We start from the raw sequence: 23,526 nt of genomic DNA on the forward strand, positions 1-23,526 counted from the left end.
GCTTGAATAACGGAACAATGGGAAGCGAGAACAGTGGTCTATCTGCCAGTGGAAAATATGTATGGCGCAAACAAAAACTGTATCCAGAAGAGTCGTCGCTGATATTATTTTTCTTCTCTGTTCGAAGCTTCGAGCGGCTCGATAAATTGTCCTTAGCTCTTCTTTCTGATTGTTAATTTGCTATGCTCTGTCGAGAGCAGCAAGATTTAATCGTAACTTTTGCACTCGACTTATATATAATAACTTTATACATAACTATGCACTCGAAGCCAATTCTAACTGTAAATCTAAATTAATTTTTCTGACTCATGGAATCTCCATTTTATGCGACGAAGTACATTTTACGCATATGAAATTGAGTCTTGTGATTCATTCAACTGTTAGACTTTTACCTTTTTTTTATATCTAAGCTTTGATAATATAAATATTATCTTGGAACGTAATGCGACAATTTTTTTCTGGTGTCTCAGAGTCACCACTCGAGTGCAAGGGGTTAAACCCGTGATATACGCATGCGCGTGTCAAATTTTCTTTATTCGGATCAGATAAGAAGAATTACTACCCTAGCGAATGACCACGAATTATTAAAAATGCAAACATTCATGGTTTCCGCGATTCTCAGATCTTCCGACACAATCAACGCCGTGCTCTTTCCGACTAACTCGTTAATAGACTGCAAATTTTATGCATTCGTGACAAACATGAGTAGATCAAATTAAATGCAGCGAAAGCGTTCAAAGAATTTAAAGACGTCGTTGTATTGGGCTGAATTCATTAAAATGATTAAGATAAGAAATAAGTATCTGAATAACACCTGTGCATTTTGGAACGGCATCGACAATTTTTATTTTGCTACTTATTTGCATTATTACTTTATTTTGCTACTTATTTGCATTATTACTTTATTTTGCTACTCATTTGCATTATTACTTTATTTTGCACTTTATTTGCGTTATTACTTTATTTTGCTACTTATTTGTATTATTACTTTATTTTGATACTTATTTGCATTATTACTTTATTTTGATACTTATTTGCATTATTACTTTATTTTGATACTTATTTGCATTATTACTTTATTTTGATACTTATTTGTATTATTACTTTATTTTGCTACTTATTTGTATTATTACTTTATTTTGCTACTCATTTGCATTATTACTTTATTTTGCACTTTATTTGCGTTATTACTTTATTTTGCTACTTATTTGTATTATTACTTTATTTTGATACTTATTTGCATTATTACTTTATTTTGATACTTATTTGCATTATTACTTTATTTTGATACTTATTTGCATTATTACTTTATTTTGATACTTATTTGTATTATTACTTTATTTTGCTACTTATTTGTATTATTACTTTATTTTGCTACTCATTTGCATTATTACTTTATTTTGCACTTTATTTGCGTTATTACTTTATTTTGCTACTTATTTGTATTATTACTTTATTTTGATACTTATTTGCATTATTACTTTATTTTGATACTTATTTGCATTATTACTTTATTTTGATACTTATTTGCATTATTACTTTATTTTGATACTTATTTGTATTATTACTTTATTTTGCTACTTATTTGTATTATTACTTTATTTTGCTACTCATTTGCATTATTACTTTATTTTGCACTTTATTTCCATTATTACTTTATTTTGCTACTTATTTATATTATTACTTTATTTTGCTACTTATTTGTATTATTACTTTATTTTGCTACTTATTTGTATTATTACTTTATTTTGCTACTTATCTGCATTATTACTTTATTTTGCACTTTATTTGCATTATTACTTTATTTTGCACTGTATCTGTCTACTTATTAGTCTATATTATATTCTATAATTATTACTTTGTATTATACTTATTAATTTCTATCATATTCTGTATTCCGTGACAAATCTTATGTCCGCGCAACGTGGGACAAACAAAAACGGGATGAACCGGATGCCGCAGAGCGACTACCGGTACATTACTCGTAAATCAAGACGCGATCGAATTAGGCTGCCGGGATGTCGCTGAAAGTCCCCAGACCCTCATCGCGTATGCCGAATAAGCGAAATATCAAGGGGCCGCGGCCGAACGAATAAACTTTGAACACCGCCTCTACGTTTTTTTTTTATAGATATTCGCGTACGTACGGAACCTATACGTGCACGTATATACACACATATATATATGTATATTCAAATTGAAGGGAAGCAATATATTCCCGGCCCACGCGTCCCAGCGCCACGGCACCCAGAATAACGACGAGGGATCGACCGAGTCCGAAATAAAGACGTAAATACTCGGGGTGCGCTCCGAAACGACCAGACACCAAGGAATTCCTCGGTCCAAAATTAGATGACATCCCGTCGCCATATTTTTCGTGCAGGCAAAAAAGATGTTCGCCGTACGTCGGTCGCTTAGCGCCGCGGTCCGACGCATTTATACCGATGTACAGGACGGTCGACAATAATTTCATGTAATTCGATTTACTTTTTATTAAATGTACGGGCGCGAGTCTCGGTACAATAGTAATCTCGTTGCTATAATGCGAGACACCTCGCAATAATGCTGTTATTTTCCAGCGAGCGACTTCTATGTGCTGCGTCTCTACGTCCGATGTCCGACGATCGTTTCCTGCGGAAGCAGTCTCTACTTTACGTATAAAAATGTTCAATTGAGCCGAAGGAAAAAATACGAAAATCCTGTAATTACGAAGATTTATGTTATTGGCATTCTTCTTGTAATTCGGTTTAATAAGTAGTTCAATTTAAAAGAAATATGATGTCATTATGTGGACCATACCATGTTAGATCCGTCCCGGTGTACGGAACGGTTGTTACACTTTTCTGACCTCATTTTTTGCCGATAACTTAAACATTACTTGTCGCAAATCGAAAGTACCGCGTTAATAAAACTATAACAGTATTCGCACAACCGTAGCCCGAATTCAAATTGCTACTTTTGCTTCCGATCTACGGCGGAGTTCGCAAAGTTACGGAAGTGCTGAGAGTCGACCAACAATTGAGCCGTTTATTCTGAAAGTGGCATAAGTCACTTTACCGTAATGAAAAGTGGTGATTTTTTCATGTTTATACGAAATTATTTATACCGAGAAAAATATCAATATCCTGAGATAACGAATACAAGTAAATCTTCTCGAAAGTTAGCATCCATATTTAAATATATAAATAAATATATAATAATATATATTAAATATATAAATAAATATATCGACTTAAAAGCAAAGTGAGACTTATGCCACTTTCAAAATAAACGGCCCATATCATACTGTTATCAAACTCTATTGATATTTTCGATATGTGACCGCATACGATAAAAGTTATTTCAAACGCAAACCCTTAAATATATCGACTTAAAAACAAAGCGACTTATGCCACTTTCAAAATAAACGGCTCAATTATTGCCGATAAGAGTTAAGATAATATAACCTTGTTTTTTACTCTAAAAAACTGACGAGACTATAAACTGACTAGAAAACTGATGAGAGAAAAAATGAGAGATTATACGTCTCGTTATTATTATATTACTCGGTAAATGTTTTATTATCGAAACGCTACGGATATCCTGCTCACCTCCGTTCTTGTATACATCTTTAATACTCTTTCTTTCCCCGTTTGTCGAAACTGTCAACACAGTGTCGTCGTCATTTTCTTCTTCTTCTTTTAACAGTAGCAAAAGTGCCAGCAAATATCGACCCATTTCAAAAAGTTACTTCACCTTCCGAACAATAAATGCATCGCACGCGATTCATCCGAGAAGCACGCGTCTGGTCGCACGCGTCCGACGCTCGCAGAAAATATTATCCGCGTGCGGACGTTGCGTCTAATCGCAAGCGGCGAACGCGTACGCCGAGCCGTTTACGTCCGACGACGCTTGCAGGAAATCCTGCCTTTGCACAAAAACGGCGGACGCGACGTCGACGACGATAGTCGAGCGATTAAAATAAAAATGATCGTGGATGATCGATCGGTCCTGGACGCCGGCGACCCGTTCCGCGCGTTTTGTTGTCGGCGTCGACACACAAGTTCGCTCGGCGGCCGAGGAACTGGCATTTTCGTTGGTCGTTAGGCGCGCCCGTCACGACACGTCGACATTCTTCCGCGTCGTGGTTGCCGTTGTTTTTATATTCGCACGCAACGGGAACGGGCGAAAATAGCGCTCGAATCGTACGGAATCGCGAAGAAAGAATCGCGGGACAAGGCTAGAATTGAGACGTTTATTTTGAAAGTGGCATAAGTCGCTTTGTTTTTAACCCTTTCGCTACTACGGGCCACTATAGTGGCCCTCCATAAGATGTCACTGAGGTACTACGGGCCACTATAGTGGCCTTTCGTATGATGCCACTGAAGTACTACGGGCCACTATAGTGGCCTTTCATAAGATGCCACTGAGGTACTACGGGCCACTATAGTGGCCCTCCATAAGATGTCACTGAGGTACTACGGGCCACTATAGTGGCCCTCCATAAGATGTCACTGAGGTACTACGGGCCACTATAGTGGCCTTTCGTATGATGCCACTGAGGTACTACGGGCCACTATAGTGGCCTTTCATAAGATGCCACTGAGGTACTACGGGCCACTATAGTGGCCCTCCATAAGATGTCACTGAGGTACTACGGGCCACTATAGTGGCCTTTCGTATGATGCCACTGAGGTACTACGGGCCACTATAGTGGCCTTTCATAAGATGCCACTGAGGTACTACGGGCCACTATAGTGGTCCTCCATAAGATGTCACTGAGGTACTACGGGCCACTATAGTGGCCTTTCGTATGATGCCACTGAGGTACTACGGGCCACTATAGTGGCCCTCCATAAGATGTCACTGAGGTACTACGGGCCACTATAGTGGCCTTTCGTATGATGCCACTGAGGTACTACGGGCCACTATAGTGGCCTTTCATAAGATGCCACTGAGGTACTATGGGCCACTATAGTGGCCTTCCATAAGATGCATTATATTGCATAATGTTTTATTTCCTCTCATACTGTAAATTAAAGAGCGCATGCTAAGACGTTATAAATACCTTGGAATACCCTTTATTTATAAATACCCTTTGGAGAGACATTTTTTCGTACGAAAACATTCAAGCAGCTTGGGTTCTCCGCCGCGGTACTCCCGCTGACGATCGGCGTCGCGTAGCGTGCAGTGATGTCGCGGCGCTCCGTTCAGCGGAAGTACCGCGGTGGAGAACCCGCCCGTAGCGAAAGGGTTAAGTCGACATACTTAAGGGTTTGCGTTTTAACACGTTTCAAAATAAGGATGCTAACTTTCGAGAAGATTCACTTGTATTTGTTATCGCAGGATACTGATATTTTTCTCGGGATAAATAATTTCGTATAAACATTAAAAAATCACCACTTTTCATTACGGTAAAGTGATTTATGCCACTTTCAAAATGAACGGCTCGTATACTATTAGTTTACTTACTTTACTTTAGTACTATTAGTTTATAAATATTTCAAATTTTGTTCAATAAAAATTATGTAGGAGATTACAATGAAATACGAAATGTGTTAGCTGCAATATTTACATTAAAAGCAGCAACTATGAGATGTACAGTTCGCACAAAAGTGTTCGTACAACAGGATAAAATTTGTTCAATTCAATCCTACTAGTTTTTTTTTACATAACGTTCCCTCGGAATATGTTCACATATAATTGAGCCGTTTATTTTGAAAGTGGCATAAGTCACTTTGTTTTTAAGTCGATATATTTAAGGGTTTGCGTTTTAACACGTTTCAAAATATGGATGCTAACTTTCGAGAAGATTCACTTGTATTTGTTATCGCAGGATACTGATATTTTTCTCAGTATAAATAATTTCGTATAAACACTAAAAAAGCACCACTTTTCATTACGGTAAAGTGACTTATGCCGCTTTCAAAATAAACGGCTCAATTGTTGGTCGACTCTCAGCACTTCCGTAACTTTGCGAACTCCGCCGTAGATCGGAAGCAAAAGTAGCAATTTGAAATCGGGCTACGGTTGTGCGAATGCTGTTATAGTTTTATTAACGCGGTACTTTCGATTTGCGACAAGTAATGTTTAAGTTATCGGCAAAAAATGGGGTCAGAAAAGTGTAACAACCGTTCCGTACACCGGGACGGATCTAATACGGTATGGTCCACATAATGACATCATATCTCTTTTAAATTGAACTACTTATTAAACCGAATTACAAGAAGAATGCCAATAACATAAATCTTCGTAATTACAGGATATTCGTATTTTTTCCTTTTTTTCGGCGGCTTTCTTTTCACTTTCTTCTCGGTTTTTCATATTCTGTTTCTATTGCACGTTTATTACAAACGTTCGCTAATTAAATGATTCAGAGCGTTAAGTGACGATCAATATAACCTTTAACCCTTTGCACTCGAAGCTATTTGAAAATTTTTCTCACTTATGGTATTTTTATTTTACACGACAAAGTGCACTTTATACGTATGAAATTGACTCTTGCGACTCGCACAGCAATTACGCTCTTAACAATCTTTTAAATCTAAACATTGTTAAGATAAAAGTTATCTTAGAACGTGATATAAGAAATCTTAACGGTGCCTCAGAGTCACCACTCGAGTGTAAAGGATTAATAAGATCGAGATAAAGATTACTAGAAAGCGGAAAGCCATTGCTTTCACATGAGACGAGCAATTCGAATTTAAGCCTTTGATGGTACTTAAATTCGAATTGCTCACGAATCGTTACATTCTCAAATGTAACCACCAGCGATCCAATCGTTTTTAAGCCTTTGATGGCACTTAAAAACGATTGTATCGCTGCTGGCTACATTTAAGAAAACTTTATTTCCTTAATAATTGTAATAAATAAAACTTCCTCTTAATACGCTTCGTCATAGATTATGTAACTAATTATACTTTCTTATCAAACCTTAGCGAATCGCATCAACTCGACTCGGTTCTTTTTTCACGTAGATACAACTTCTTCGGCTGACACTAAAGGTTAACACGTTGAATGTCATGGGTGCCACCGGTGACCGGCACTTAACTTGGCGGTGACGCCATGGGTGCCACCGGTGACCGGCGCGCCCAAATTGATAGAAATATATATGTAATATGTGGATATACTTGGGCCTTCACCTACACAACAAATTAACCTGGAAAAAGCACATTACAAATATAAGAAAACAAGTAAACCTCAAACTCAAAAACATGCACTGGCTTCTTGGATACAAATCAAAACTTTCACTAGAAAACAAAATTTTACTTTACAAAGCTATTATATGGACCTACGGACTAGAACTCTGGGGAAGTGCCAGCAAAACCAACATAGCCATCATCCAAAGAACACAATCCAAGGCACTTCGCACAATTATTAACGCCCCTTGGTACGTTACCAATGAAACAATTCATAATGATCTTGGTATTCCCTTCGTCATTGACACCATCCATGAAAGAAGTAGGAAGCACTTCACTGAATTAAGCGAACACACAAATCCACTATATATATATATAATTATGCCACTCATACAACAACAATACAGCAGGAGATTAAAAAGAAGATGGCCAATCGACCTTAAATGAGGTTCAGGAGGACTTTTCATTGGGAAAGCCCTCACCATGTTATTAACGGACTATACATCAAGTCCCCAGCGAACACATCGGCCCATAGAATTTGTATTCTGATTGCTGATTTCTAATAAAATAAAAAAAAAAAAAAAGAAATATGTGGATGGTTATCGAAGCAAAAAAGCACAATATGATTCGTCTAAAAATAAGAGATTAGATTATTATTAAGGAGATAATTGTGACTACACATACAATATATACACGTGTTTGTCCATGCTTCCCAATTATGCTTCCCACTCTTACGTTGTATCTTGGACCGATGAATGAATCCCAATCTATAGCTTACACTGTTTTCACTATCACTACTTCACCATTCGTTCTGGTGGTGAGAGAATCTTCCTATCTATTCGGAGAAATACTCCGTCAAGCTTTTATTCGCTTATCAGTTTCTCTCTCTCTCTCTCTCTCTCTCTCTCTCTCTCTCTCTCTTCTTATTCTTCAACTGTCAACTGTCTTGTCCACATAGCTGCGTCGTCGTTTCGACTCTTGATGAATTACTGCTGTATCTGCACATTCACAGCTCACTCACACACAAAGCTTACAAATACAATTTCAAACAAATGTCAATATCTAAAATTTTGTATTATTACCATCGTCGATTCAAACAGTGACCCCCTTCGAAATTGGTTAAATTCGTCAAACATGGTTATATACTGTAACTTATCTATTACAGAAATATCTCAACATTATATGAGCCGTTTATTTTGAAAATGGCATAAATCACTTTACCGTAATGAAAAGTGATGATTTTTTAATGTTTATACGAAATTATTTATACCGAGAAAAATATCAGTATCCTGAGATAACAAGTACAAGTAAATCTTCTCGAAAGATAGCATCCATATTTTTAACCCCTTGGCCTACACGATATCTGCCAATTGCGCGAGCTATAGTAAACAAGAAAATCGGTCGCGCGCCGTGCCATTCAACTGTTCAGCCGTGTATCTGAACTGGCGCAAAATGTGTACCTTTCATGACATATATATTTCAGTGCAACGAAAGGAATTGCGAAATAATAAACAATGTTTAGGTACAAATAGTAATTTTAAAACGTCTAGGGTGCAATCATAATCAATTGATCGGTTGACAAAAATAATTTATTGTTGCACAAATTTGCACAAATTCTTTATTACGAGTCTGACTCGTGGCTTTCGTTTATGGCACAAATTTTTCACCACGAGTCAGACTCGTGGTTATAGGCCAAAGGGTTAAACGTGTTCAAACGCAAACCCTTAAATATATCGACTTAAAAAGCAAAGTGACTTATGCCACTTTCAAAATAAACAACTCACATGTATCGCATGAAAGAAAATTCATCGTGGCGCCACGGACAATTTCTGTAAAACCGACGTAGCATTCAACGTGGCAAGTTACTTTGGCGAACAGAAGACAAGTCCTTTCGATTGGTACATGTACGTACCAATTGCATAATTATACACGGCAGTGTACTTCTGCATGCTATATCCGAGACATTCGCAACGAGAGAGTTACAACAGATTATTTCCACCGTTACTTTCGAGCTCGGCCTGTCTCCTAAACCTGCCAGGAAAGGAGTTGCTTTGTGCCGATACCCCCCCTCTCGTTTCGTTTCCCTGGATTCCTCATTCCCGGTTCTCCGTCCGCGATTCGCGGCAATTGCAACGAATTAGCGAAATTACCCGCACAACCGGCCAGGGCCGGAGGTGTTCCGCGGAGGACGAAGATCTCGGCTGGGAGCAACAATTACCGTCTAAGTGACTCGTTGCGGCCGGGAACGGCAGAAGCCGGGGATTCGAAGGAGGACGATAGGAGATCGAGGGTTCCGAGGCTAGAAATGTATGCGCGGAATATCGTCGCGTTACGAGAAACGTTCGTATCGATTGGGTGCCGGCTCCGAAACGGGAAACTCGCCCTCGCGCGTTCACGTTCGCGTTCACCCGCGAGCTCGCGTATCCGCGAGCGTAAACGAACCCGGAGCGTTCCGGAACTACTTACATACCATGAATATTATTGATGCGTTAAGCGGCCTCTGACATAGGAATATTATTGCGCGTTATATATATATTAATTGCCGCGCTAATTGGTACCCTTTGCTCGGTCGATTAAATCCAGCGTGCATTCGAACGGACGAGCAACGAGCAGCCCGGCCGCGCGACTCCGAAAGAGCAAAGACGACGACGACGACGGATCTCCCCGACGACGCTGAAAAGGCGGTGAACGCCGGCCGAGCGTTAACAGGCTTCCGAATGAAAATTATATCGTGGTAAATGGACGGGCCGGAAAAGGAAGAGCGCGACAAGAAAACGCGCGGGAGTTCGCGAGTCGCGCGACGTTTCGACGAAGATCCGCTGGAAATATCGGGCGCCGCGTCGTTTTCCCCGGGACGTCGATCGGTTTTCGCGCTTAATTTCTCTAATTACGAGCACTCGCCCGGGTCGTCGTCGTCGTCTCTACGACCATTACTCGAGAATCCCCGGCCGATTCTCGGGCCGGAAAACCCGGGGCAAGAGCGGCAGAGAGATCGATGGAAGAAAAATTATTCCCGACTGGTTTTCTCGAAATACCGCAGTCCGCGCGCGATCCAGCCGCGTCATCGCGCTTTCCGGCTTCGTGGTTTCCACGGATCCCCGGCGTGGTCGGTACCGCGGAAAATCCCAAGTCACCGTAAGAACACCGGGACGATCTCTCCGTTCTCGAGGCATCGAGCAAAGAGAAAAAAGAAACGAGACAGACCGATGCGGCGCTCTCGGGCGGGCGTCGAGCTCTTTAGAGAGGCCCTGCACTGCTCGCCCGATTCCATTCTATTCCATTCCGTACCATTCCATTCCGTCCCGACCCTCGCCTTTCCGTTCCATTCTCGCCCGCTCGAATCCTTCCGCAACTTTGGCCGTCGAACTTGTAAACGTTTCAGCCTGGGCGCGGCATCCCGATCGGTAATCTCGCGGAGCTTTCGAAATTTCATCGTGAAATCGCGAGGAGCCCTGTCCTGTCTCGACGGTTAACAACGGAAATGCAAATGGTCGTTCCGTTCCGGACGAACAAGTTCCACGGTCTCCTTGATACCGGAAACGTCGTGGCCGCGCCTCGGTGCTCGGGCCTGCCAGCAAAATATGTTCACGGCATTATTCGAAATCATTTCTCGATTCCCCGGTGCGCGCCGAGTTGAATCTTCGCCTCGACAGTGTAATCGTATTCCCGGCGCGGTTCGGTCCGCGGTTTCGTTGTCTGCCGGACGGGCTGAATACGGAATATTTCTCGAGTTTCGTCGGACGTCTCCCATTGTTTCCGGCTCGCCGGTCGGGCGGCGGACGAGGCGACGAGGCGTCGAAAAGACGGCGCGGCGAGACGGCGACAACCCGAGACGGACAGTTTTTTACGGCGGGCGACGCTTAACCCTTTCGGTACGAGCGCCGGATATATCCGGCATCCATCCGATGACCAATATGGACGAGCGCCGAATACACCTGGCATCCATGTAAGTCATATTTCTGACACATTAGAAACTATTCTAATAACCGTTCGAGTCCCAAGCAGCGCTATCACGCTGTTTGGCATTTTTCGACCGTGTTTTCTGAATAATCCCTGGGACTCGAACGGATAAAGTCTTTTCTTACAAGGATTCCGAAAAAACAGCTACTGATATAATTGTCGTTTGATCTGAATTTGATTAAAAAATTTCAGGTTACATTTTTCTTCGAAACTTGTTCATAGATTTTAACATATTGTAGGCCCTTTACAGAATGTTTACAGGAAACAAAAGATTTAGAGACGAATTAAGCACAGTCGTTACTCAACGCTTAACCCTGCCGAAAACAGGAACATTAAGCGCGCGCAGTTTTCAGCATTCGGGGCCAAGTCTTTTGCTTCAAAAACGTTGGATTAATATGACCAGATTTATTACAATTGATAATAGTTTTTGGTAGATGATAGCGTCTGCGAACAGAGGAAAGCGAGGCGATAGCCCTTGTTTGAACTTTTGGCTCCATTGTTGTGACCGGTGACTATAGTCACCCGTCGTGTATAGGTGGCATCTTGTGGCCGGTGACTATAGTCACCCATCGTATGTGGCTGTCGTTTTGTGGCGGGTGACTATAGTCACCCGTAGTAGCGAAAGGGTTAAGAAAATCTTCGTACAAAAGTGGACCGACCCTGCGTTACGTGCGCATTTTCGGTGCGGCACCCCGTACAGTGGGAGTGTCACGGCGGACAACGCGCTCGTACCGAAAGGGTTAATTCGTGCCGCGTAGCAATTCGCGACGGCCCGGGACCGATGCCACGATACGTCCGATATCTTCCAGATTCGATCCACGAACCGCCGTTCCCGTAATCGCGTTTCCAAAACCGATGTTATCGGTTTTATCGCGGGCCGAGCGAGACCCGGGAATCCAGTTTTTCGAGGCACAGCTCCGGATGTGTTCCCGGACGTTGACCAAGATAAGGAACGACGACCGAATCCCAGCCATTTCCCGAGGTACCTACCCCGCCGGTACACGTTCGAACGAGCAAAAGAACAACCACGAGAGAGAGAGAGAGAGAGAGAGAGAGAGAGAGAGAGAGAGAGGGACCCTAAACGCGATGGTTTCGTTTCGAGGAGTCGAGATGAAAAGGGAAAGATAAACGCGCGTCCCATCCGCGGTGGCAAAAATCCAAGTTGCCCGTACGGGAACCGAACTCGAGCACAAAGTCGTACGGGATCAAGAGAATGGAGTAACCGGAGCTGAGTAACCTTCCACCGGTGGAGGAAGTGCGGTTTACGCGCAGCAATCCACCGGTGGAATGAAATGGAGGGGCGGGGGGGGGGGGGGGAAGCGGCGGCGGCGGAGCTCGGGTCGGGCTCGGACTCGGTGTCGGTGTCTACGACGGAGTCGGGAGTCGGAGTTGGGGTGTCGGGGTGGGTCGGGGTCGGGCGTGAAAAGCGAAAGAGAGTGACCAGACATCGGGTGACGGTGGTATCTTCTTAATTCGATCCAGCATCCCTAGCCGCCGTGGCATCGTCCTCTCGCGCGTAATTACATTCCCGATGATGTTATCAGTTTTATTGCCGGAGCTGGATGGTTAGGGGTTGGCCAGAGGGTGCGCCGCACCGAGAGGAGACACGAGCAGAGAAGAGCCGAAGGTATCGCGCGACGCGGGACACGAACGAGGGTAAAGAGGACCGGACAGAGACGGAGCGATAAACAGAAGGGAGATGGATCAACGCAGACAACGCGGACGACACCGACGTCGCGGCGGGAAGAGCCAAATGGAGAAAGAAAGGGAGACAGAAAGAGAGAGAGAGAGAGAAGGATGGGAGCGAGAGAGAAGGACGGCACGACATCTACCGTTGCCACGAGGAAATTTGACTTTCAGATTGGGGTTGCGCGAGCCAACGGACAAAGGGCAGGAGAGGGTGCGCGGGAAAGGGCAGAGGGGCGAACACGAGGAACCCCAGCAAGAATCGTTGTGTGCGCCAAGTCGGCGTTCGTGTGTCGGAGGAAGAGAATGTGCGCTAGAAAAGGGGGAGGTGATTCAGCACGATAGGGATGGGAGTACTGCACCCGGGTCGTTAGAGCTCCTAATGAGACCTCCGTCCTCTCTCCCTTCGGCTCGCCACTCCGCCTCTCCCTCGAGCCGGTCTCTCCCCCGTTCTCTCTCTCTCTCTCTCTCTCTCTTCGTGTCGTCCCCGTCTCTCTTCGACCTTCTTTTCGTATCCATCCGGCTCTCTCGGCCCGATCCTCGGCCACGCTATCCGGTAACTCCTTCGGACCGCGACTCGGATGCGCGTCCGAGACGCGATCCATGGGCCCCGGAAGCCTTCCAGAAGCCGTGCGCGGCGGGAGAGCCCGCGCGGAAGCAAGCAGTCCAGAGACACGGCCACAGAAGCCGTCCAGAGAAGTGCGGCGCGGCGCACTGCTGCAACGACTGCATCTTTATTCGAGAGCCGTAACGTAATCGCGCGCAGTTAACGGAGGAGGTCGTTCTCGCTGCGGTCCGGGAGCGCCGACCATATACTCCCCTTCTTCCTCGTCGCTCGTTCCTCCTGGCATTTTCGACCTCGCCGCCGTGAAACGAGCCTTTCGACGATTCCCCCGGAGCTAACGAGCGTGAGCGGTCGAAACGAAGCCGCGCGCGCTTTTAATTCCCGAGCCCGTAACGACACCCGCGAGCTTCTCCCCGCAACGCTCGTATTCTACTTTATCGCTCGGCTACGATTCACCGCGGCTCGATCGACCGGCTCCCCTCGATTCGAGCCTGTGCTCGAATTAACTGCTCGAGGAGCAGCCACGAGGCGGCCGCTATCTTATCAACGGTCCCGCCGAGCCTCTCTCGTTCCCGGAGCCGACACGATCGCTCTCGGCTTCCTGGTCGCGAGACGAATCGTCGGGAGAAAAACGTAGCGAACCGTCGCGACGCCGTGGTACGATTACCTGTAGACGGCGACGGCGACGGCGGCGACGGCGGAACTTTCCGCGTTTCACCGCGGCGGGATACGTCGCCGTTAAAAGGCTAAAGGGGAGAGAGAACTCTCGGCTCGCAAAGGGAGTCCTTGGCTTTCGAACCGCGGGAGCAACCTCTCGAGAGTTAACGAGAGCGAGCGAAGAGCAAGAGCGAACGGGGAGCAGCGCGAGCTCGCGAATCTTTCCTTTTAATTTGTCGACCGAAAACACCGAGAGCGCAATTATTATTTCGAACCGCGTCGGAACGTCTTATCGCCGGTTTAATTATCCTCGCCGTGGGCGGCGCAGCAGCCCGCCGGCCCCGTCGACCGCTTATTATTATCCGACAACAGATAATCTGGCCGACAGATTAATTACTACGAGTGCGTACGCTGGCTCTGCGCGGGACGTCTCTCGCCTCGCCTCGCCTCGCCTCGCCTCGTGCCGTGTCACGACCGCGCCTTTATCGGAGACTCTCTCACCTGTGTAATTACGAAACGTGCGACTGCGGCGGCGGTGGCGAATCATGCGCGGCCGCTCCGATTTCCACCGGAGAGCCGAGTCTCGACGAGAGCGCGGAGGTCAAGCGGACGTATCAAACTCCCTTGTGCAAGGACAGCGGGGCGATAAAGATTATCGCGACATGTTTATTAATCGTGTCGAGATGCTTGTGAAATACGTCCGGGCAAACGGGCGCCGCTGGAACGGGGGCAGTCGTCCCTTTTCAACAACAGGGAAAAGGGAGCTCGCTCCGGCGAGTTAACAATTTACCGGTGTGTGTGTGTTCCATCGGGCGGAGACGTCACGCGACCAGGAAATAAAACTGCGAGCAATCTCGTATTTATGTTGTACAACGCGTCCGATGCTCGGATACTTGAATGCTCGATAAGGGTCGATACACGCGTCTAACGCGTGTTCGCGTTAGATGTGCGAGCATGGTGCAGGCAGGACCGAGATTCGGAATTTAATTTTATCTTCTCCGGACTTATCAATGCGATTGTGAGCTTTTTCTGATTAAAGTAAGACCAAACACGATATAATTTTTTTGTGAGATTATAATGATCTTAATGAAAAATATTAATATACTTTTCATATTAATGTTAACTTAAAATTTTAGAAAACCAATAAAACGTCATCCTGCGCAAAATCTTTATTTTTGTAGTTTAAACGCACAAAGTTATGCCAAGGTTATGCCAAAGTCATGCCGAATGTTATGTCAGAGTTATGATGTCAAGGTTATGTCAGAGTTATGTCAGAGTTATGTCAGGATTATGTCAGAGTTATGTCAGGATTATGTCAGAGTTATGTCAGGTTTATATCAGAATTATGTCAGGGTTTTGCCGTAGTTATGCCAAAGTTATTTCAGAGTTATGTCAGAGTTATGTCAGAGTTATGCCAAAGTTATGTCAGGATTACGTCAGGATTATGTCAGGTTTATATCAGAATTATGTCAGGGTTTTGCCATAGTTATGCCAAAGTTATGTCAGAGTTATGTCAGAGTTATGCCAAAGTTATATCAGGGTTATGCTAAAGTTATGCCAAAGTTATGTCAGGGTTATGTCAAGATTATGTCTGATTTATAAATTTGCGACAAAATAACATGCACCGTTTAATTATATGAAACAATAATTAAATAAATGCTTATTATACTCGAATAGCTGTATCATACTTAGTAGATTATGCTTACGCCTTGAAATTAATGATAGCGCATGTGTAAAACATTATTGTTTGAAACAGGTCGTCTTGAACAATACAATTATATTTTTTGAAAAATGTGCTAACACTACGAATTGAAAACCGAAAGGAATCAGGGAATTCTCTTTCGACCACATTTGTTCGTCAAACGATACCAACCAGTTTCTCGGAAATGCCGTTACTTTCTTCAGAATTTAACGTTTTATTGAATTATGACCCACAGAAGTCGAGATCGGAAGTCGGTCATCGGAAGTCGAGCCACCACCTAGCCCTCATCGATTCCTTTTTTCGCATGCTTTGTCAAGTCGAAATGCTTTCCCGGGTTTATCGCCTGCAACGTTGGAACGAAAGATTACGCACTCTGTCCGCATCGTACCAGTTCCGTAGTTCCGTCTCGCTTTGTTTTGATTACGCTTTGATTACGGGCGAAGCGAAGCCTGGTCCTGCCAGCAGGTGTGAACGCGAATTGGACGGTGCCGGGCGGCCTGGCACGCGTAGTGTAAACACACTAATCATTAGAGTCTAATGTAAATCGAATGTGTTAAGAATCCAATGTATAGCAACGTCGCAATCTCTCGATTATTACCATCGTAAAGATTATTGTAGGAGAAGCGGTGACCGTTGCTCGCACGTTTTGTCTAAAACAAATGATACTTACTCTCCGCCCGTGACTCGCTCTCAGGCTGCAAGCGTGCATCGAGAACACAGCGCATAATAAAGTGTAGCGACCAGTCGTGCGCACAATGGAAACTTCAGTCCTCGTGCAAACGACCAGCGTAATTTATGACTCTCCTTCGAAGAAGCTATTTTTGAGATGATAAGTCCCAAACCTTGACTACGCATGTTCGCGATAGAGTTTTTTTTTTAGAGATACCTCAGTAGCTATCGGAGACCGTCATAAATTAGGAGAGTTCCCGAAGGGTACCCGAAGCGGACCCAGCGACCCAAGGGCCATGTGGTCCGACGCGGGTGACCCGGAAGAAAAGCTCCACACGTTGTCACGTACGGCTCATTATCCCCTCCGATTACCACGCCGTCCCGAAAATACGCGAAAAGCGTAAGGGACAGGCGGTAAAAAGGGCAAAATGAACGACGCCGATTGGGAAGGCCCAACGCGTGAAGGTAGCCAATCAGGGTTAGACTAGAACTCTGAGGAAGTGCCAGCAAAACCAACATAGCCATCATCCAAAGAACACAATCCAAGGCACTTCGCACAATTATTAACGCCCCTTGGTACGTTACCAATGAAACAATTCATAATGATCTTGGTATTCCCTTCGTCGTTGACACCATCCATGAAAGAAGTAGGAAGCACTTCACTAAATTAAGCGAACACACAAATCCACTATATTATAATTGGCATAATTATATATATATATATATATATATATATATATATATATATATATATATATATATATATATATATATATACATATATATATATAATTATGCCACTCATACAACAACAATACAGCAGGAGATTAAAAAGAAAATGGCCAATCGACCTTAATAATGAGGTTCAGGAGGACTTTTCATTGGGAAAGCCCTCACCATGTTATTAACACGTTCCGTGCCACGTGTACCATAAATGGTACACGTTAAACTTGACCATCAGGCCACGTGTACCATAAATGGTACACGCGGACATATTTATTTAAAGCGCTGAAGACATACATTTTGTGACAAATTTGATTGTATAAAATATATTTCCACCAAAAGGATGAGAGGCATTGTAAAAAATGCTGTATAGAACAAAGCACATAAATTTGTTTAATCGTTATATACACAATAACTATTAATTACAATGTTTGACTTTTTTAAAGCAAGAGCTGCATAAAAACGGTTGATTCGGGCAATCACTACTTATCTACTGATGATATAATGAAATATTATGTGATAATGTATCAATCTTTAGTCAAAACATCAAATGGCCTGAACGACAAGTTAGGCAAAAATGGCTTGGCACGGAACGTGTTAACGGACTATACATCAAGTCCCCAGCGATCACATCGGCCCATAGAATTTGTATTCTGATTGCTGATTCCTAATAAAATAAAAAAAAAAAAAATCAGGGTTGTTCAAGAATTTTACCAGGGCAAACGGCAAGTGAAAAAACGAAGCTCAGAACTGCACCGCGCGACTCGTCGAAAGACAAAGAATAAAGAAGAGTATTCCACCGCACAACAAGTCTGCAAGTCCTTTCGAACTATCCTACCCCAAAAAAGATTCTTTATCACTCAACGCATCTTTCGATCCATCGAATATTTAACAAAATGTAAGAACGATTCGGTCTTGGTCAGACTCGGAGCACGGCCCGATCCCGGCACGTAGACGCGAATCGACCCTAAAACGGTATCCGAATATCTTGAAAATAACTTGCAAAATTCAGGGCATTCAACGTAAGCTACTTCGTTTTATCGCCTTCAAAGTGGGTCGAACGTTCTCGCAATGATGATCGGCGTGGGTCGATCGATTCCCAACCGTGTGCGCAATGAATATTAATAATGTTAATCGTTTAATTATTAATACGAACGAAGGTTTTGCGAACCTCTGGACACTTCCTCCGATCCCATTTCTTGCGGAATTTGGACAATAGAATAAGACCGTTACAGCTTGCGTAAATTACGCGAGCTTATAATCGATACGTGAACGAATAAATTAAATTAAATGAAATTAGGATAAATTAAATTAAATGTACGTTCTCTTAATGCGACAAGAACCGTCACGGTTCCATGGTTTCTGCGTCAAGTTGTGCACGGTGCGCTCAACAATCCAAGCGTTAATTCGCCTATAAATTTTAATGCTTCATCTCGTTTCGCGGGGTCAGCCCTGACCTTTTAGACCCTCGTTACAGTCATCGAGATATCGTTCGATTGACCCGTTTCGCAGGACGTGTACATTCGTAAATAATAAATGCGATAAGATCTGCATATTCGCGCACACAGTGTTACCAGATTTAAAACAAGCCTTTATAAACTGTTCATCGATTCATCGATTCTCCGCTATTCGCCATAAATTATGCATTTGTTTTCGTTGTTGTAAAAATAGGCGTTAGCCCCCGTACATATAAATAAATAAAATATAAATAAATAAAAAAACCAGAGAGAGAGAGAGAGCAGAGCGAAACGCGTCTCCTCGTCGTTTCGACGAGAAAGGAGCAGGAATCGTGCGCGTTCGCCTGAACGGCCGGGCGAACCTGTTCGAAGCGAGTCCGAGCGCGTGAACGCGGTAGCGCGTCTGCGAAGCGGTATCGAGTTGCCAGGATTCTGTTCCTCCCTGTAATCGTCCGAGGGTCAAAGCACCCCCGTCTCTGTAATTGTACACCGGCAGCCGGAGGGAGGTTGGCAGGGGAAATAATCCTCGGAGAAAAATACGAAATATCGGCCGCGGATTCGTTTATAAATTCTATCCCTATGGGCGAGCGAGCGAGCGAGCGAGCGAGCGGGCGCGAGCCCGGTATATTCCGGCCTCGATCCGGTATTGATATTTCGTGATCGATTTAATCGCGATTCTGTAAATAGAGGAGAGGGATATTCCGTGGAACAACGATTCCGAAGGGAAACCGGCACGCGCGCGTCGTCTCCCGATCGGAATTTTCTTACCGGGGTGGGTCAATTTACCCGACGGAGTTTAATCATGCATTCGGCACAACCAATTTGTTCGCCAAATTAATTGCTAACGACGTTCGCTCGCCGGGGCAAATACGGCGGACGGGCCGAGAGCGCGAGAACGCCACTATAATATCTGTTTCATTTTCGATTATACGCCGGAGCGAGGCGAGGCGAGGCGAGGCGAGGCGAGACACCCGCGACCTTTCTACGAGATAGTTCGTCGCGTTTCAATATTCGGCCGGAAACCGACGGACGTTATGGCCTCGAAAACCGATTTCGCCGGGCATCGTATAATCGACCAATATCGTGGAAACGGTCGACGGTTAGAGCTCGTGCCCGTGCCCCGTGCCTGTGCCCGTGCCCGAGAGCTCGAATAACCGGCCACCGCATCGCGACACTCCTCTCGAACGCCTCTGTGCGCGCCGAAAACGAAGACGTGGCCGCGATTTGCATAAAAGAACGATTCGGCGACCGTCCAAACCGCTTCGCCGGGACCAAAGAATGGCCGGCCTTATCTGGTTTCGCACCGGTTCCGGTCTCGTTCGCGAAAAGCCAGCGCCGATCGGCGGCGGTCCGCCGTTAACCCTTTCGGTACGAGCGCCGGATATATCCGGCATCCATCCGATGACCAATATGGACGAGCGCCGAATACACCTGGCATCCATATAAGCCATATTTCTGACATATTAGAAACTATTCTAATAACCGTTCGAGTCCCAAGCAGCGCTATCATGCCGTTTGGCATTTTTCGACCGTGTTTTCTGAATATAATCCCTGGGACTCGAACGGATAAAGTCTTTTCTTACAAGAGGATTCCGAAAAAACAGCTACTGATATAATTGTCGTTTGATCTGAATTGATTAAAAAAATTTCAGGTTACATTTTTCTTCGAAACCTGTTCATAGATTTTAACATATTCTAGGCCCTTTACAGAATGTTTACAGGAAACAAAAGATTTAGAAACGAATTAAGCACAGTCGTTACTTAACGCTTAACCCTGCCGAAAGCAGGAACATTAAGCGCGCGCAATTTTCAGCATTCGGGGCCAAGTCTTTTGCTTCAAAAACGTTGGATTAATATGACCAGATTTATTACAATTGATAATAGTTTTTGGTAGATGATAGCGTCTGCGAACAGAGGAAAGCGAGGCGATAGCCCTTGTTTGAACTTTTGGCTCCATTGTTGTGACCGGTGACTATAGTCACCCGTCGTGTATAGGTGGCATCTTGTGGCCGGTGACTACAGTCACCCATCGTATGTGGGTGTCGTTTTGTGGCGGGTGACTATAGTCACCCGTAGTAGCGAAAGGGTTAAGAAAATCTTCGTACAAAAGTGGACCGACCCTGCGTTATGTGCGCATTTTCGGCGCGGCACCCCGTACAGTGGGAGTGTCACGAACGACTCGCGTCCACGTGTCGATCAAACGCGCCGTTTCTCGCGTTCGCGGTCGCGAAACTCTCGCCGCGGGGGTCTGCTGCTCCGCGGACCCAGGAATCTCGGTCGAAGCGCGAGCACGTTCGCCGGCGAGTCGCGTCGGACGTATTCCGTGCTTGTGCCGCGGCTTTGAACCTAGTTACGGTTATGTAACAACGCCCCTCCGACTTGCGGAAACGAGTCGACTCCGGTCGGAAAGATCCGGGGCCGAAGCTGGATCGGGAGCGGGAGCGGGGCGGGTGGGATCTCGAGGCAGAGCGGGATAAAAAGCGCGAAACTTTTCGAGTATCGTCCGATCATTAAACTTCCGGTGTGCGCGTGCCTGGGCGCATCCAGGGAATCGAGACAACGGGAGGAGCGCGTCCGGGACGAAGAATCCGTGCGAAATTCTGCGGAACTCGTCGAGCGTAGCAATGCGCGTATATATAGGTATATATGCACCCCTTCCCTCCTCTCGCGCCTCTTCCACCTCTTCCTTATCCATTCATTCTACGTGAGCAGTTTAGCAACGAGGAAATAAAGCGGGAAAACTTTCAACGCGTTTCAATGCGATTCGACGCAATGAAATTTCCCTCCCATCCCGTCCCGTCCCATTCCGTGCCGTCCCACCACCACCAGCACCGCCACCCCATTACCTCCTCGTTCAGCGCCTTCGTCAGCGCTTCCCGCTCGTTTCCCCGTCGCGTCTTCCCCTCGCTCTCTTAGCTCACTGTCACGGACAATTGCCGTCAATTGGGAAGGGTAATCGCCCGCTCGAATGTGTGTCAGCCGTTTATAGAATCAACCGTCGAGGTTTGACCATCCTCGCGCGATTCCCGTCGAATCGTCGAGAACGAGGACCGGGCTCCCATTCCGGGCACCCTCGCGCACGAGGAGGAGCCGCGCGCGTGTCTTTCGACGTTGGACGTGTTTCACGAAGCCCCGGAGAGACACCGAGATCGTTTCGAAACGATGGAACACGGTCGAGAGGACGCTGTTTCCATCCGGCGCGGAGGAGCGGCGACTAATACACCGGGCGTCCTCCTTATCCTTTCCGCTTCTTCTCCCGGAGGTGGCTACTTAAAAACGCTCGAGCACGGGGGAAAAAGCTTCGTGCCCGTAAAGAAACCGTCGAGTGTTCCGTTTTAGACAGAGGCGTTACTCTCCAGCCAACATCCATTTACTCGGCCACGGCTCGAGCGGCGTCAAAGTAACATCGAGGTCACGAACGCGAGAGGCGCGCGCGCGCGCGCGGGGCAGGAGGGTCGTCGCGAAAATTGCGGGGACAAAGGGCGGCTGCGGCGACGACGTCGGGAGTCGTTAAAACTGTATCAGAATTCGCGCGAATTCGCGGAGCCGACCCCAGGGTTCCAGGATCCGGACGACGCCGCCGGAGGACCTTGGATGTGAAATCCGCCGAGAGCGCGCTTTAAGCCTCGCCGGAACGACGGCTGTGTGGCATAGGCGTCGCGCGGCTGCGGAACCACCGACATCCTGAAATTGCAAAACAAAACAACGGCGAAACGAGGCGGGAGTGTCTCTTTGAGCGGCGTTGAGGCCATTAACAAGCGCGTCCGCGCACCAGCTCGTGGCACCGCTAACACGTTTATCGACTTATTAAATTATCTCCCATTTCGCTTTCGAAAAGACCGACCCGCAGATTTTTCGTCGCGGTACGTACGATCAACGTTCGTCGACGACGACGGCAGCGGGCACGGCACACCCGGCAATGGCGGCAGCCTGCCGGCTATTCCTCCTTTCTCCCTTCTTTTTTTTTTTCTCCACGTCCGTTCCGCGAGTACGCGCGATGAAATTATAACGTCGACGGGGGCGGTTTGAGCGGCGTCGAACCCGCGAGCGAAAGAAAAGGGGGACAGAGAGAGAGAGAGAGAGAGAGAGAGAGAGAGAGAGAGGGAGAGAGAACGGTGCAGCAAGGTTGGGTCGCCGGAAAGCTCGGGAGCGGTATCCTTTTTTGGTTTCAAGAAAGATTCGAATTAAAATGCTACCGGCGCTGCGGCGCGCAAGTGGCGACGAATGCTAATGAGCTTGAGCGCGCACCGGGCCTAGTAAATATTAATTACGAAATTAATAATAGCGGGAGCGCGGCTGGGACGAGACGATGCTCCTGGGACGGCTTTCCTTCGCGGGAATTTACGCGGGTCGCGTTAAACGCTATTAACGCGAAACTTATTTCGCCGAGTACCCCCGGCGGAAGCTCTGACCCCGCCGATGTTCGTCATTGTTCGATTCCCGACTCGATTCCGTTGGATTTCGCCGACTGTACTGCGCGCACAGGCCATTTTCCTGGGAGAGCAGCACTTTATTGCACCCTCGCCTGTTACGAGGACTCGTTAAAAGCACATATGGGAAACCAACCGGCCGCTACTTCTTTTGATCCGCGACCCTGAACCGTGATGGAATAGGTTCCTTCGAGAGAATGAAATACTCGAGAAATCAAAAATTCGTACGAGGATGACGGGCGAAAAGTTTCATGCGATTATTCTTCGGTAATACCGACATCGATATTGATAGTCTCGTGGTTCAAGTACAAGGTCAATTTTCACGCCGAACTGTTTTCTCATTCATCGTGTTATCAAATTCATGTAGAGCATTGTTTATTTATTTATATATTTATTTATTTATTTATGTATTTATTTGCGTATTCATTCGTTATACGGACGAAAAATTCATTAGCACGCAACGCCAAAGTGTTATAATATAAATTAATGAATTCCGAAGTAGCAACTCTTGTTTTAATTCCGTTTCATATCAATTTATTTTATTTAGTCCAGCCGTTAT

At 45.5% G+C, this 23,526-nt stretch overlaps 1 protein-coding gene across 2 annotated transcripts in view; it reads right to left on the reverse strand.

Moving 5' to 3' along the window:
* The window catches only part of Sema1a (semaphorin 1a), a 295,418-nt gene that overhangs the window by 176,171 nt on the left and 95,721 nt on the right, over nucleotides 1-23,526 (reverse strand). The window lies entirely within an intron of this gene.

The sequence above is a fragment of the Megalopta genalis genome, chromosome 7 (genome assembly GCF_051020955.1).
Source record: "Megalopta genalis isolate 19385.01 chromosome 7, iyMegGena1_principal, whole genome shotgun sequence".
Lineage (NCBI taxonomy): Eukaryota > Metazoa > Arthropoda > Insecta > Hymenoptera > Halictidae > Megalopta > Megalopta genalis.